Source organism: Hyposmocoma kahamanoa, unplaced genomic scaffold (genome assembly GCF_003589595.1).
Source record: "Hyposmocoma kahamanoa isolate Upper Pololo Valley unplaced genomic scaffold, ASM358959v1 87, whole genome shotgun sequence".
Lineage (NCBI taxonomy): Eukaryota > Metazoa > Arthropoda > Insecta > Lepidoptera > Cosmopterigidae > Hyposmocoma > Hyposmocoma kahamanoa.
In genome coordinates, this window is record NW_020654422.1 from 1,531,216 (window position 1) to 1,549,587 (window position 18,372).

The window sequence follows — 18,372 nt, forward strand, 5'->3', positions numbered from 1 at the left end:
ACTGTAAACATCGTCGGACAGTTAAGTCAGGGGTTTTTAATTTGGAGGCCGCCCGCTGTGAACGGATTATCGGGCCGGCAGCAGCCGTGTACAGCTTTAGGAGACTGACAGGGTAAAGCAGCAACTTAATTTTAAATCGAAATTATTTCTCACACTTGTCTTAGTTTCTAAAAATCTCACTCAGTTGAAATTGCATTTCGAATCTAAGCTTGATTTATTAAAACATTACACATCTGGCCGTTTTCAAGATCTTTTAACTGTTATTTATCATTTCCGGGTATTCAATGACTTCGAATTTGGACCTTGTGTATTACTGTATAGAATTAAAAGCCCTTTTCACACATATTACTCTAACAAATTTCTATTAGAAATTACGGCCTTATGAAATTCCTACATAGAAATCAATGTCTTGATTGTAATTAGTCTGTACCAGTGGCGTCACACGCTGGCAACTCGCAACGGCTTAGTGAGGATTATTTAGCCGCTGCCCCCAATCATTTATTCAAGCTCCCTCTTCAAACTTCCTTATTAAGAACCAGCAATTCGTTCGCAAGAAACGTCGGCAAAGAAAATTCGGCAACGAATGCGAAAAACCAGTTGCAACTGTGACTAAGAGAAATTAATGAATACAAACGTGTCCAAAATAAGCATGTGTAATAGACTGAAATTATCTTCATCAGCCAGTTTAGTAGCAGTAGCGCCCCTTGTAAAAAGAGTACTTTTTATATGATATCAAGTGACTGACGGACGAACAAGTTGTGCGCCTGATTGTAAGCGACATGCCTGTCCGTTGCAGTTGCAGTGAAAGAAATGATGAAAAGATCCGAGAGGCACTGTCACTGCGCTCGTTCCCCTGAGACATAAGTTGAAAAATCAAAACCGTAACGCAGTAATGTGACCATTAAGCTTTTCAGTTTGAAATCACAGACACATCAGACTTTCAAGTGATGAGTGGCAGTGTCCCTCATATCTTTGCGATTTAAACTTTGCTCTGAGTGGCACTCCAACTATATACAGGCGTCTCGCTTAACACCAGGCGCACGACTTGTTCATCACGACACTTGGTACCATATTTTTTTTTTATTTTGTACTAGACTTTCAGTCCCTTTAAAATTAAGTGTAGTAAAATAAAAAAAAACGTTCGTGACACAATCCGAATATTCTATTTAATTTTTAAAAGATATATATTTTATACGTAACATGATTGTTATATCCTTTTTTTTTTTCCCGACAGTTTTCATTTTCAATTCCTTGACTTTATTATTGAAGGTGCGCTGCACGTATTCTAAATTAGATACCATCACAAAAGCATTACGATAAACATAATAAAGATTATTATTTGAGTGAATGGAAACGGCTACATATTATTCCACGAATAAAATAGAATCGAGTTTCACTGATCGTCGACGAACATTCTATGAAATTCGTTTGCGAATATGGCGACACCGCTTTCAATTGCCCCGGATTAATTTTCTAAAATCTATAGTAATGAAGGATTTACACTCAGCCTTTTATAAATTTTGCGCCAAAAGAAGCAGAAGGGTTACGTGTTTTGGCATTTTGAAACAAACTCTAAACTAAACCTCAAGAGTATATACGACCTCAAATGGCTTTATAGACTTTTCATCACTTCAATCAATCACGATTCCTAAAAATTAAATTATTTTTCCTAATAAACTTACCTCGAAATTTTACAAGAAAACCGATGTATTCAATTCAATAAGTACGTTACCTAAATACCAATGAGATGTTTTATATCAACTGAACTAAATAGACCACGTATACTTACGACATACATTTTTCAAACGGCTTTAATTTCATTTGAAAAAAAAAAAAATTCTGTAACAAAGCCAATTTCCCTCGCTTGACTCAAAATGAACCGTATTGGTACGGGAAAAACTTGAATTCGAGCTAAGGTAGCATCGACTCTTAATACATTGAAATACGAATATTTTTAGCTTTGTATATTGATTTAGAGTGTGATTGAACCTAGTATTAGATACTAGCTACATGTTTAACTTGTCAAAAAAACAAAATGTGCCACACAGGCACGTCAGTTACCTCGTCTGGTGCTGGGGATATTTCTATAATATGTTCATTCAAAACCGTGAAGCCGTGGTAGCCTAATGGTTTGACCTACTGCCTCTCAAGCAGAAGGTCGTAGGTTCGAATCCGGCCTCGCACCTCTGAGTTTCTCGGAATTTACGTGCGAAATTTAATTTGAATTTTATCATGAGCTTTTCGGCGAAGGAAAACATCACGTCGAAGAAGGTTCACAACCCTCGGAAAACGTGTGAAGTCCCCAACCCGCATTGGGCCAGCGTGGCGGACTATGGCCTAAACCCTCGTCTGAAAGGAGACCCGTGCCCAGCAGTGGGACATATAAATGGGTTAATGATGATGATGATGTTCATTCAAAGTGCTATCTATCCATAATCGAACAATATATCGACTTTGAACTGGTAACCGGCACTATCTCAATTTTGACAACTTTACAGGATGAAGAAAACATTTTTAACATCTGGTTTATTAAATAAAAATACGTAGTGTTCATATATACATGTGTAATATAAATATTTTAAAATTACGTATTTTTATTTAATAAACCAGATGCTATATAAATGACGCAAACAATTTTTTTCTTCACCTGTAAAGTTGTCAAAATTTGAGATAGTACCGATTGCCAGTTCGCAATCGATATGTTAGATTTGAAACTATCTACAAAATTCTAAATTGTTAAAATACTAGCTTCCTAAAAGTGTGTAAATTGCAAATAAGCCCTAGCTAACATTGTAAAACCTAACCCATGGGGTGGATGTAGTGTAGGGGGTTCACCTTTTCATTTGCCGCAACGAATTGCTCGATCAAAAGGGCCCCGTGGGAACGTCGCGAGTTTAACTCTTTTATTTTTGTTATTGTTTCTTTTGCCAGCCCGCCAGTTTATGCGATTATTGTTATTTGTCGAGTTGTAAGTATTATAAACAATAAGTTTATTTATTAGACATTAATTAAGTTAAAATATGCAGCTATGGTACAATAAAACTTAAATACCCGCGACAAGTTGCCCAAGACGCTGGCAGCGTTCCCCCTTTGTACGGCTATGCTAATGCGTTGGGCTAGTTGACTACCGGCCTTTGAGTTTCCCAGACAGTCTATTAATTTTTGGGATAAAATTTTGTACGTTGCTTCGACTCCAAAGGGTGCAAATAGGTAGTCGAAGCCGAGGTCCTGATACTTGTTACTCTTTATTCTTTCTAGCTCAGCTATAAAAAGTTAACAATATAAATCATTATATTCACAAAAACTTTATATCTACGAAACTTCCGTATATGTACGAATGTATCCACACTTATTGACGCGAACCCTAAAGCCAAGACGTTACGACCAACTTCGTTTGAAAGCTTGTAAAACTACCTCCATGCAGAAAAGTGTATTTATAATAGCGCCAAATTCTTATTCATAAAACTATTGTATAAAAATAATAAATATAAACTTTATTGACAAAAGTAAGAACTTTATTCACCACAGAAAATGTGATATACCTATAAACTAAGAGCTACTCTGACTTATAACTCTAAAGGGTAGTCTAATTATTGCTGTTTTTCAGCTACCGCCGCAATTTTCTCCGTGTTAAAACTTAATTGTCGGTTACAAAAATCGTCGTTTAAAATTCTAATGAACGAAATTTGCAATTTCGACGAAAATTAAGGCGATGTTTGAAAACCACATTCATAACGTCCTCTGCAGAAAGGCGTTATTAGTATAGGCGTTAAGAGTATCCTTAACCGACGAGCATTTAGGTATAAAAGCACTGATGCGCGTTGATGAGGCGAAAGATGTATGTCAGAACCATAGCAAGCGGAAGACTGATTCTTAATCGAACTAAATATATTTTTTTTCTCTCAGAATTATAGGTCGTTTATACGTCTGTTTGCGCTAAATGGAACTGAATCTCCCGTCCAAAATATTCTTTTTTTATGATACGAAGTGACGGGAGGCGAGGGAGACGCCTTTTCATAGCAGTTGGAGTGCCATTCAGAGCAAAGATTAAATCGTAAAAATCTGAGGGACAATGCCACTGCACCTGTCACCCTGTAATTTCACCACCACCCTTACCATTCACAACCGGAACGCAGTAACGCTCACATTACTGCATGGCTGCAGAAGTAGGAAACTAGGCGCTCTACTGCCGTTGTAGTAGATTGTGGACCATTACAGAATTTGCTATATCAAAACGCCTCGGTTTGATGACAATCAATTTTTATGTTATCCACCGTTACGTATGGACATAATTTACCATTTTGAGGAATGACAAGGTATTAGAACGTTCAATTCGAAATTTCATATTCATTAGGTGATGTTTTCGCCGAAATAATAAGTTATGTCCTTTAATCCACAATATAATATGACATGTGATAAAGGCTATTATCCCTTCATTAAAGTCTTAATTATACGATTTCGTATCTTATCTATTATTCGAAATTACAGTTACTTTTGAACTTTTTTTTACAACACGCAATTAGGACGCATGTGCACTGCAACCAGCACAATAGTTATGCTAATCGCAGATTGCTTGTGCTTTCACAAAGCCGACTACGGATCGATACGACCATCTGGCAGTTCTCGTCATTATAGGGCGAACGAAATTGCTCCTAATTGCAAATGTTTTAAGGTACTGGATAATTAAAATGTCAGCTAGCATGTTGTGTTTTGGTTGTTCGATAGGTAGGTTGAAGATTATCATAGTAAAAGTTTTTTTTTTTTGGTTGTGCTTTATTTGTTTTAATACAGATTTAGAAAGCTACGTGTCAGGAGGTAGATAATGTCTAGATATGCAAATAATATTAGAAATGTATTGAAAATTGGTCTTCTTATTCCTATCATATCGGTGGTAAGGACTGCAGCCCAGGACCATGGAACATGTTTTCCATCGTGGTGAAAATTTACCGAAGGATTTACCAATCGGGGTAAGGTTCTCATTTTAGAAGAGGGGGATGCTCCAATCGTTCACACCATTGAAAATGTAATAGAAAATTACTGAAATTGACGTATTATATATTTTTTTTTAGTGTAATTACTTGATATAATGTATATTGTGGTAATTGCAGGCAGAGGCGCAACTGCTCCGGTATACTAATACAGTTATAATTTTTATCACTAATGGTAAACAAATAATTAAAAAAATAAAATCAGTAATACACGTGTGAATACACGTGCTGAATAGCAGCGCCAAAAATCCTTAATAAATTCAATAAAAGATATCTACATAAATAACCCTGAATTCTTTATTGCACTAGGGGATTCAAAACAATGATATTAAATTTTAAACTAAATTTTAAACACGCAGGACCACACACTAAAGGACAACAAAATGACGCGTCTCGTCGTTACAAATTAAATATTTTGGACTGGACATGTCGTACCCTTTATCTCGAATGGGTTCACTTTCAATTCCGACGAAAAAGTTATTTACATCATCGTCGTTCGATTCCAAATTTCATGTTCTATATTGTGATGTAATAAATAATTCATTGTTATTAAAGTATTGTTGTAAGGAAGGATTTTAATAAATTTTCATGATATTTAAAGCATAAAACTATGAAACTTAGCTGAACAAAAACTACTTAGGCTGGAGATTCACCCCTATGTTGTAGATATTCCAAAGATTCGCACGAAGCGTTACGCTTCCACATTTGTATGGACGGTTATGGAGTGGAATTCCCTGATTGCAGACTTGTTCCGTGAACGGTTTAACTTGGGCATATTCACTATCGCCTTGATAGTGAATAGGCGTTATATAGATGTGCACACTTCATCGCCGACCTCATCATCACTTTTAATCGGGTGAGATGATGGACCCCATGGAAAGTGATACTCACTTATTTTATCATAAAAAAAATGAAAAAAATAACAAAATCCAAATTGGAAGAATACCAGACCAAACCAAATTTTTTTTTATTATTACACAGATTGTGTAATAACAAACAGAATTCTAAATGTTTCAAATTATATTATGAATAAAATACTGGGCTTTTCATTGGTTAAAACAACGTTCGAACGGGCGTTCGATTTTTAAATTGTTTTCTTGATTAATTAGGTATATTTGAGATATCTCTATTCTAGAAGGCCATTGAATAGTAAAAATTAAAAGCGGAAATATTGCCAAAAGTTTACTATCTCACCCACACACCCCTGAATGTGTCACGGCTTACAGAGATATCTAAACAATATTATCAGACACCTAACGAGGCCGCGCGAACGGCATATCTAAACGTAGTCTCTTATCTGTGTATAAAATAAAGTTAAAATTATTAAATCTACAACTTTGTAAATCGTATCAACTTACAATAACAACAATACCAATGATTCATAATTATGCTCTCTTATGTTTTATAAAATAAAGTCGAAAACTGTCAAAATTGGTAGTAAATGTTAATTTTTTGTAACATTACTTGATGTATCGACGAACAAATTAGTAAAACTACAACAATGAGATCGTAATTCAACAGACTTACCAACAGATGTAAATTGGTAATTTGTAATACTAAAAGTTCCCTTTCTAAGAGGGAATGGGAAAGGGAATGTGGGCGGTGGCACGTGTTTAAGCATTTTGTGTATTACCTAAATAAATAACTTTTGTCATTGTTTTGTTTGTGCTATAAAGTTCTTTATCCGATTTAGCAGGCTCCCTACAAGCGAGCTCCATACAAACAAAGTTTGATATTGCTCTACAAGCGAGCTCCATACAAACAAAGTTTGATATTGCTCTACAAGCGAGCTCCATACAAACAAAGTTTGATATTGCTTTTTAGGTTGTCACGATTATTTCACATTGAAAATTAAACTACTTTTTTAACTTACTTCAAAAAAAAGTTCCCTATTCGATTTCGGTTTTCACGGTACCGTCATCATGTGGGATGGTAACATCCAGAAGAAATACATTCGACTGCGACTGATCCATAAAACAAAGTCAGGCTTATTCTTGAGAATAGTCCTGTCTGTGGGAACGGGTATTAGCTCCAATGAAAAGGGATCTTCTGTCGCACGAGTCCGTACTTCAGAGTGAGCTCTTATTATTGTTATCAACCGACTTTAAAAAAGGAGCAGGTTCTCTATTCGACTGCATTTTTTTGTATGTTAACCGATCTTGATGATTCTCTTTTTCTTAGAAAGGGGGTACCTCAGTATTGATCCCATTTAAATTTAAAGAAAATATTCTACCTCTAAGACAGAAAAGCGGCGAAACCGGATTCACCCCTATATGAATCCGGTTTCGCGCACTTTCCGGTAACCGATCTCAACAAAACAGGCAGATAGATGTAATTCTACGTACTTAGTAATCTCAATTTAGTCCACGAGATCATCACATGTGGGATGTGGCAATCCCAAATGTTTTGTCATCAAACACATTAATTCCAGCAAACCCCACTAACAACTTGAAGCAATTGGTTTTCTGTGGCGTGTCGCTTATAGCACAAATGCAAAAAACAATTCATCATTAGTTGGTTCCTGATCCTGAATCTCTGAACCCGGCTGACAGTGCCATTGACAGGGAACACCACGTCTCCCGTAATTAAATTATAATAACATCTTTTGTGCCACGGGAGACGCTGCATATTAATAAATATTAATTATAACATTTAAACCATTCTCAAAGATTTACTGCGCTGTATTAAACCGTAAAACTTCGCAAAATTGGCTAACAGTGTCAACAGTGTCCAGTAAAGCTGAGTACACACTGCTTGCATAAATTAGCATAATCCGGGTGCACACACGTGCAGCCGCGTGCGCCATTCAGAACAACCCTCTGCGTGGTAGCGATGCGAGGCTGATTTGATTCATTCAGACTTGGCACATATCGGGGGTGGAACCTCCTATTACACTAAATTTATGTTATGTACTCTTTGGGTAAGTATAAAAATCAAGTCACTTATTCTGTACTTCGAACAACTTTGTTTTACGGTTATTGAAAATTCATTAAACTTTCCTCACACGTGGAAATCTTGGGTTTCCCAAGTTTCTGTATGAATAGAAACGTGTAAAAAGTTAAAAGTGACATGTATAGATCAATAACACATGTGCTGTCTTTACTACAAGCACACACAATATAAAACCGATAAAGATAGATTACTGCAGAATATTCACTTGTGTAAACTGCATAAGAACGATAATTACGTCCTTCTTTATTAGTTGTCTCGTCTTAATTAGTTGTGACAAGTATGTCAAATACGGCAGCGAATGATTAGAGGGCCAATATAATTAAAAAAGAAATCTATTTCTACCGCAGACCAGTGGTGCTTCTGCATGTAAACGATAGCCAGCACAATATTAACTTCGCAAATATACATATTTGCTGGATTTTGGTAATAGCATAAAAAAAACTCAGATGCTATGAAAACTACGACGTATGCCTTGACCAGACACTGTGGCCTTGTCGGGTGCTCTAATGGGAGGAATCCGGGTTCAACGTTGCGCACCGTTGCTTCTGCCCCAAGTGTATTGTAACAATTGTCGTTAGTTGCCGCGTAAACAAAATATTTGGTAATTTCGCATGAAAAATTGTACAACCTTCCTTAAAATTCAACATTATATAAAAATATGTTGTCACTCTAATTGATAATTTCATATAGCAAATTCTCCAACGCCCTTAGTGGTCACAGGAATAAGCAACATTATGTGTACAAATGTTTTACACTATCGCAGCTACATCTCTGTCACAGTAAATTCATGACAGAGGCACTGTTGATTGTTTTCAACATTGATAATTAAGGGACCTTGTTATCAGGAAACTCGTTTATCTTTCCAAGGATTAACAAAATCCATAACCTAATGATAATATATCGAACCAACACGAAGGTAATAATTTTGATATAAAACATTAAGAAACTTGAAATCTAATCCACTGTTTGTTAACAATAAAGATTATCACCTGATAATAAATAACACCTATATTATATAGGTTTCCTGTACAATGAGTAACAGATTTAGAGAATTAACTCCAGGATACCACTTATAATTATAAGTTGACGTTATCATTAAGTCTTTAAATGATTTATTTTATTAATCACATTGATCCCCTTCTCTTGATTCCTTCAAACGACGTGTCAAGGAACTTCCGCTCAACTCCAAGTTTCATCTGTTCTCCCCTATCTCTTCATTTATTTCCTTGTTACGTATAGTTATTATTTTTCCTGTATATTTCCCCCACAAAAGTACATAAGTATTATTAATATTTTATGACCGCGGTGGCCCAGCGATTAGCACGGTGAGCGCTAGATGAAGAGGTCGCGGTTTCGATTTCCGATAGACCTATTTCAGGAACGAGCTTTCTAAATTTGTACTGATACATTATAGTATATGTACATATTCTTGTCATAGAACTCTGTAGATATTCTTTGGTCTTTGCTTCGGGCTGACTGGTAGAATTAATTGCTTTTTTATGTGATAATTTTTATTTTTATGTGCTACTAAATGTTATGCACCTCGGTTACACGAGGCGAAAGTTTTCGCGCGGCGTAGTTACCACGCCTTCATGTGCATTAATGGCTAATCTGAATTCTATTTCCTGGGCAACAATATTTATATTCCTCTGAACAATACAACCGCGCGGTCGCCGCGCGGCCGCCGCGTAGGTCAAATTCAAGCCAGTCTCGCCCGCGCGCCCGGAACGCTCATTTAAGTTAATAGAGCGTACTTTGCCATGACAGTTAGATGCACGCGGTCGCTGCGCGGCGACCGTTGAGCCGGGGTGAGCGCAATGAAATTCGTATCGAATAAATGCGCCCTTAGTATGAGTAAAGCTATTAGACTTATTGGAATAAACTAATGTACGATATGCGGCTATGTACATTCGTTTATTCTAAAAACTCATTCTTTAATTACTGTTCTGTGTTATCAAATTCATCATCAAACACAAACACATTATACGTCCCACTGCTGGATACGGGTCACCTCTAAAGAAAGTGTTTAGGCAATAATCCGCCACGCTGACTCGATGCGGGTTGTGGACTTAACTTCCAGAGGTTGTAAACCTACTACGTACAAGTTTCATCACGATGTTTTCTTTGACCGTTAGGACGCGTTTCCATTATGTCGTGGCGACAGATAGTTGTGCAATTTAAAGTGTCGTGGCTTCTATATTTAAATGAAGTTTTTCACATATAGTACCTACAACACAGTTAACTGACGTTCACGACTTTTTTGACGTTACGACGACAGATTGTTGAGACAATGGAAAGAGCTAGAATGACAGTCGTCAGACGATAAATAAAACGTCATTATAAAAATGTGATGACAGATAATCGCAGCTACTATTGTGGTCACGTTTTATTTATCGTTGTCTCATATCTGCAAACGACAAAGCCAGCCGCCATGAAACGATGAATTGTCCTCACGATCTAGTAGGAACAGCTATACACGATAGTCGTTCAACGATAAAATAAACGTCCACAGATAGTCGTGATATGGGAACAGGCTAGACGCGACTGTCGTCCAACGATAAATAAAACATTACGACGCGACGTAATGGGAATGCACCCTTGCGAGAGGTTAATGCTATAGTATAAACTATATTACTACTAGACATTTACAAATGTATATAACTTAGGCAAAGAAGTCATATGCCGTCACAGGGATACGAACAATCGACCTCTGAATTGAAAAGCAACCGTTTCCTGAGTTTACATTAATAAATTTAATATAAAATACTATTTTTTTGTTAGATCAAACGAAAACTAAAAAACTCACTACACTTAATGAAGCATTGAACTTTTATATAATTCATAATACAAAGTAATGTCACTTTGTTATATTCAAGTTAGCTAGTGACTTTATTAGACACAATCACGAACGCAAGAGGGATAATTAGAAGTAACTAATCTCCTCTTACTACGATACTGATATTGGTTTCTTTTAAATTCCGAACTTTACTGGATATTGCTGCTGCTTAATAACAACAGATATAAAATTGGTTAAACGAGATGTGACAGCAAATATTTAGCGAGCCTCGGAGCGATAGCCCGCGGCGATTACGATAGCGGACCCCACTCGGCTGTTCACACGACGCACAGTGCCCTCCCTCTAGCTGTATCGAGATATAGAGCTGACTGGAAGAGGTAACCAAGGGCTCTATCAGGTCCATTTTTGTATATTAAATGTGACGCTAAATTTTAATAGAATAGTTGAGTTAATTTAGTTTTGCCCAAATTAGCAAATGAAACCGAGACCATCGCAACATTTCACTCTTTCGAAATCGATATAAGAAATAAAAAATGAATGAAATATTCCTTATAACATGTAAACAATTACAACATTAAATAACATCATTATTTATGTATTGTTACATACATCTATACATATATTACATGTACTATATATTATTCAATAAAGACCAATTTGGTAAAAATATTAATTTTGAAATCACATTTCGTACTGGTAAAATATTAATTGTCATCATAAGAGTTAATTGGAAAATGCCATTTAAGGTCGAAACATATTACAATTTGTACCATATTATAATGTTAATGATAATTTATTTGGATACCTTTTTATTATTATTCTCTAATGGGGTAACATATAGACGACTGAAATTGAAAAGGAAACAAGCGAAATTTTTGAAATTGTTCGGTGTGGTTTTTAAAATTTCCCAATTCAGAAATGTAATAATTAAAAATGAATACTGAAAATTAGTCAAATGTTCTCCGATATATTCAAATCGCTTTACATATGTAAAGGTTCCTAATTATGCTATAAGCCTTATCTAGAAACTCTACAAATGCATACAATGTCCCCTCATCGCATATTGGGTTACCAGGGCCATCGAGGGTGAGTCGCGGGGCGCGAGGGCGGGGCACACACTATCGACTTTTTCCATTATTGATCAACCTTGATTGATTGTTGTTAATCAACCGGTTTTTTACACCTTATCTATTGAATAAAAATTCTGTTGTTTGTTGTACAAACTTCCTACTATTAAATGTATTTTAAGTAGTAATATTTACTGGGATCGCATGTGTAAATTCAACATTATTTTCTTTGCATGAATTGTTAATTCTACAATGGATTCTCAGCACGTCGAGTACATTCAATTTAGGGTGCCTATTTGGTCTTTGCGCAACAGTTGTTCAGTTTATACCTTACAAAGAACGCAACACATAATGAACCATAATACATACAGATGTGTTGACTTTATATTATATCCTTCAAAATAGCACTGTACTCCACTTTCAGCAAGGAATAAAATTAGTACTTTATTAATTTTTATTCTAATATGAATGTTGTGTATAACTGTACACAACGTTTATTTATAGCTGCCTCAGTGGCCGAACGGTTGCCATGCTGGACTGCCACGCAGAGGTCTCAGGTTCGATCCCCGGGCTGGGAGAAATATTTGTATGGCCTTCATTTATTTCTCTCGTGAGTTTGGGTGTCATTTGTGGTTATCTATGTGTGTTCATGGCACCCGCGACACAGGGCTTAACTAGTGCGGGGCTATGGTGAGTGTGCGCATTATTATTATTATTATTATTATTATTATTTAATAACATATTTGTAATGTTGTATCCCGAAATATTGATACGTTTGAAAAATTATTCGGATCTGAATCACATATGTACGCGAAAAAATATTATGTTTAAAAAAATAGTCTCATTTCCAATAAATGACAGTCGCGAAAACATAAGAACTGTTTTAATAAATAAATACTACATTATGAAAATTTTGAGTCGTGTTACTACGTGTAACACTCCTCCTCTTTTCTGTGTTCATCTAGATGTTACGGATTGAGACTGAAATAAATCCAGAATTTAGCAATCTTTTCCCCGACATGCGTTAGAGCCTTTTAACCGACTGAAAAACAAAAGGCAGTTTTCAAAAGTTTTATTAAGAATTTTGAGTGAGTTTGTTGTTAAAATATACACCAATATATGATTGTTTCTTTGAAGACGAGAATTGTGGAAACCTGGTAAGAGAGCGGTTTGTTTTTAAATTGAGAGGTTGATGGTTCGCATCCCTACGGCAGCATGTATCTTTGAATTTAATTAAGGAAAATTTCGTGATGAAATCTGCACGTCGTAGAAAATGTGTGGTGTCTCCAACCCACATTAAGCCAGCGTGGTGGAATATTGTCTAAATCGTGTGTAGGTTACCATCAGGCGCTCGACCAGTTCGTCCCGTCACTTGATATTATAAAAAAAATCATTGGTTTCCAAACTTTTTGGCTCACCGCCGACTTCGGCCAGATAAAAAAAATTTCAACGCCCACCAGCACAAAAATAATTGAAAACACGTATTTTTTATATTAAACCTAACATAAATATCACAAGAAAAAAATTCATACATATGTAGTGTACTTTACATAGATAATTCATGTTTTTTTTGCGGTATCATTCCCTGGGCAGCTTCAACGACCCCTATTGCTTCCGAGGTCCTTACCGCTCCTTTAGGAATCTTCAGCGCCCACTGGGCGGCGGTAGGGACCACTTAGGGAAACTATAGTCTAAACCTCAACTTAGAGGAGACCGGTACTTAGCAATGGGACTTATAATTGATTGCCGATAATATATTTTTTTAACCGACTTCAAAAAAGGAGGAGGTTCTCAATTCGACTGTATGGTTTTTTTTTTGTTACGGGATAACTCCGCCATTTGTGAACCGATTTTGATGATTCTTTTTTGTTGGAAGGAGAGTACATCAGAAGTGGTTCTATTTAATTTTGAAGAAAATATTCGACCTCTAAGGGTGGTAATCTAGGGGATGAATAACTTTTGAGGTCGGTTTTTTTAGTACTCCGTAATGAGGTTATGTTATTATAATACCAAGTGCCGGGTCGAACAAGTGGTGCACCTAGTGGTAAGCGACACTCCTGTCCATAACAGTTGCAGTGCCACTCAGTTCTTTAAATCACAAATCGAATCCCACTGCGCCCGTCACTCTGAGACATAAGTTGACAAGTTCCATGTACCAGTAATTTCACCAGCACCCTTACCCTTCAAAACCAAAACGCTCACATTACTGTTTGGCGGCAGAAATAGGTTAGGTTAGCAGTAGATACTTCCCTGGACGAACTCTTTCACAAGGAGCTCTACTGCTACTAGATGATGAGTGATGATACAATTCTTGTACAAAGAGGTTTCTTTACCTGGTTTCGAACTACAAAGTCCTTCTTTGAGCTTATTATGAACATACATGCACATTAGAGTGAATATCTCGTATGTTATTTCTTTCTCATTTTTAAGGACAAAGATAAAAAATGTGATAAAAATGCGGAGCATTTTAATCAGATAAATTGTACCCCTTTTTTAACGCTGTAATTATTTTAATAAAAAATTATTTAATAATAAAAACAAACTATGTATAAATGCGTACTGATATTTTCACATTGAGGTTTCTTTGTATAAGAATTGCCTATCGGCCTCAAGACTTGTTGAATATTGTTGTCAAATTATAGTTCGCATGCATTGTTGAAATTGATAGTGACGTACATACATGCAATTTTATATTAAGTACCTTTAAATTGATTGTCGTAATCGCGTGCCAACGGGCAATACGAATGTTTGACGCACATGTAGTGTAATTACGATAAAATGTTCTCCCTACTTTTTTTGCTCAATGAATTCTCTTTTTATTTTTATTTTTTGAGGTCAGTTATGCAGACTTTGATATAAAAACGATATAGACAGACGGTTTTAAAGTTGTGTGCATGGGGTTCTTGTAGAACAAATTTTTAAGAGTAGTGTGATTACAAAAATTGGTACTTCTCTTGCTGCCAACTTTCAAAATGATCCGTAATTAATTGTATTTTTTAATTTTATCGATTCTCTCGTATTTGTGATAGAATTTTAAGAGCATTATGCAGCTCCCACACAAACCGATAGAGGTTTAGGGGTGAAGAAAACAAGTAACGTATTTTAAGTGTTTAAAGAAAATAATGAAGGTTAATAGAAGTGTTGTTGTTTTTTGTCAGTATTTGAATAACGTTCCCATCGTTCCCTTACAGTGACATTTTTGGTCATAACTAAGTCTTACTTAGCTTTCATAAGCGACAATTCACCACTACTTATGAATACCTTATATACATATGTACCTATTTTTATTTTATTGTATTTTATTCAATGAACAAAGTTAAGTGTAAGTATAAGTCATTGATAGAACGGGATAGGTGTTGTTCAAGATGTGAACCCACGTTAGTTTATATAGTCCAAAAAGTACGACGTAACATTTTTTTTACATTTTACAAAAACGTTCATTGTGACAATTTTTTTTTATTTTACCAAGTGACGGGACAAACAACTTGTGCGCCTGATGGTAAGCTGCACGCCAGTCCGTAAAAGTTGCAGTGCCCCTCAGAGCTTTAAATCGCAAATATCTGTCACTGCGTCCTGTCACTCTGAGACATAAGTTGACAAGTTCCACGCGCCTGTAATTTGACCAGCACCGTTACCCTTCAAAACCGGAACACAGTAATGCTGACATTACTGCTTGGCGGCAGAAATAGGTAAGGTGGCAGTACTTCCCTGGACGAACTCTTTCACAAGAAGCTCTACTGGTTCTACTACTACTAAAATAGGGAATATATAAAAAGTGGACGAATAAGTAGTGTGTCGTTATTCTGAAAAGATTTTAAAATTAAAAAATAGTTGATTAAACATTCTAAATCTAAATTTAAAAGATTGATACGTACTTCTATCGACATAATCACCCCATCCCATCACTATGCTATAGTGGGGTCGGTTAGTATTGTAGAATAATTAAGCACGTTAGGTTACCTACTTCAATTACAGCAATAACTGGCTATTGTGCGCAATCGTTATTCACGCCCGAATACATCGGTTGTACTTGACTCTGAAATTTTATACGCCCTTTCGAAATGTTATAAACTTGCTTGAAGTGCCACCCACTTAGCTGTAATAGAACAAAAAAAACCTGACGATACTTTGTTCAAAAACGTCAAATGAACCGTGAGAACTTGTTACAATAGTTCCAGAACTTTCTTCCAAATACACGAGCGTAGTAAGGTAATTGCTAGTTACACATAAAAAATATAGTACGGACGGCAGCATATCAAGCTAAACATAGACGGATCTTGTTCTGTTGTTGTGCATGCTGATTTTGATTCACATCGGAATAGAACTGATCGGGTAGTCTCGAAATCAGATGAGTTTCAGAGCGAAAAGATGAACCTGATTCCTATACTATATAATTCTAATTGTGAGTTGAATCAATTATTGTTCCGATTAGAAAAAGTTTCCGATCGGCCAGTTGTGAATCGCAATTATGCGCCTCCACTCGGAAGAGACGCAGTTTCCGATCGGGAGAGGCAATTAAAATCAAGCTGCTGGAGGCGATATTCGAACAAGTGTACAGCTTGATTTACTGTTGACTGCACATATTGAATAGCAGTAGAGCTCCTTGCGAAAGAGTTCATCCAGGGAAGTACCGCAGTAATGTCAGCATTACTGCGTCCCGGTTTTGAAGGGTAACGGAGCTGGTGAAACTACAGTCACATGGAACTTGTCGATTCACGTCTCAGGATTACGGGTTAATGGCTATACCCCTCAGATCTTTGGAATTTAAAGCTCTTTGTGGCACTGCAACTGCTATGGACAGGCGTGTCGCTCTGGCCACCAGGCGCTCGACTTGACTGTCCCGTTACTTGGTGTTATAAAAATAATAATAATAATAACATTTCATTGTCAATGGAATTGTACCTAAAACGTGTACCTAAGTGTCATTATAGATATTGGTTAACGGAAAGTGGGGGATATTCAATAAACTGGATTAGTCCCCTAATGTGCCACCCTTAAGAGGTAGACTAGAGAATATTTTCTTAAAATTTGAATGGGACCACTCATTGAAATCGGTTCACATATCTTGGAGTAATCGTGTAACAAAAAAAGTTATAGAGACGAATTGAGATTCTATTCTCCTATTTTAAAGTTGGTTAAAAAGAAAAATAGTAAAGACTGCTACGCTCTGGTTAGGAATCGTCATTCCTCATAGATCTCTGATGAATAAAGAGCTAAACCATGTCAGCAGCCACGTGTTTACACGAGTGTTTTTAATAATCAAATAGAGGATGACCTCAAACGAAATTGCAAGGACTCTGTATTTGTAAATAAAGCGTAAAGACAGGTGGTACATAATTGTGCAAATATAAGTGCGCAGACGGCGCGCCGTGACGCTTAACATTGGAAATGAGAGTGAAATGCCACTTTAACATTAAATTTATATTTTCGTTTTTTTTTTTAATTATTCGGTTTTGGACGCTCTAACCTTTTAAGCCAATTGTGTAGGTACATTTAATTAACGTATTTCATATTGTATTTGAATTATCTCTAGTGTTAGTATTAGTTTCGTATATTATAGCCTATTTTATTAATTTAAGATTTATTCTGTCACTGCAATGTGGGAGTGATTATTATACCATAAAAGTTGACTATTTTAAGTTATGGCGTTTTCACGTTTATAAGTTTTGAATTATTTACTAATAAATATTTGCATAATGGGTTCGTTGAGGTACTCAGAAGACTGGCGGCTACTTCCGCCAAATAATAAGTTTACCTATCCAGGGAGGAAACGATAAAAGCTTCCTAGGCCTGATGCTCCAGAGGTTCTTTATGAAATTTTCAGCCTTTGACTATAGTAATAAGCTAGATAGATAGCATAAGCTCACACAAGCATATGAAATAATGAAAAGAAAAAAGGACACAGAACAGAAATTTAAATTGACAGTGAAAACAAACAGAAATAAAAAAACAATAGCTTATGTGTAAAAAGTCTCAGTGGTTTTTAATTTTTAGATTTTATTTTTCTTTTCTTCTATATTAATCATATTTAACCAACTCCAAAAAAAGGATGTGTTTTTTTGTATATGTTACACGTTGGCATAATACTTTTTTAATACTTTTTTTGTTGGAATGATGGCACCTCAGCAGTGGTCCCTTTTAAATTTGAAGTAAATATTCCACCTCTAAGGGTGGCAAACTAAACGATGAATGACTTCTAAGGTCGGTTTTTTTAATACTCTGTACTGAGATTATTAGTATAACAAATGGCTTTAAATTTGTAGTTGAGAGATTTAAAAAAAAATTCAGTTTAGTATGACCGCTGGTTCCAGATTTGTTTACTAATTAGCGTTATTCTTCACAGTTAAAGCGCAACATTGGTAGCGGATCTTTCTAATTTCTGCCGGATTTTAGTCTAAATTATTCCAAGCGTCTACTTACAGTTTCGACGTGTCTCGGCATTAATCAGGCGCAGCTGGAAATCCCCGGCTTATTGGCATCCCAAGCAGCACTGCCATCTAAATTTCAAAATAATACACCCTCATTTGCGAAATTCACTCTTAACATGAGACTGGTAAAGCGGAATGTT

At 36.0% G+C, this 18,372-nt stretch overlaps 1 protein-coding gene and 1 long non-coding RNA gene across 2 annotated transcripts in view; one reads left to right on the top strand and one right to left on the bottom strand.

The window, feature by feature from the left end:
* Nucleotides 1–18,276, bottom strand: part of LOC113235321 — a 33,024-nt gene extending 14,748 nt beyond the window's left edge. Inside the window, exon 1 of the long non-coding RNA XR_003310858.1 lies at nt 18,225–18,276. This is a non-coding gene — a long non-coding RNA (uncharacterized LOC113235321). The remainder of the gene's footprint in view (nt 1–18,224) is intronic.
* LOC113235319 (zinc finger protein jing homolog) overlaps nt 1–18,372 on the top strand; it is a 218,057-nt gene that overhangs the window by 50,277 nt on the left and 149,408 nt on the right. The window lies entirely within an intron of this gene.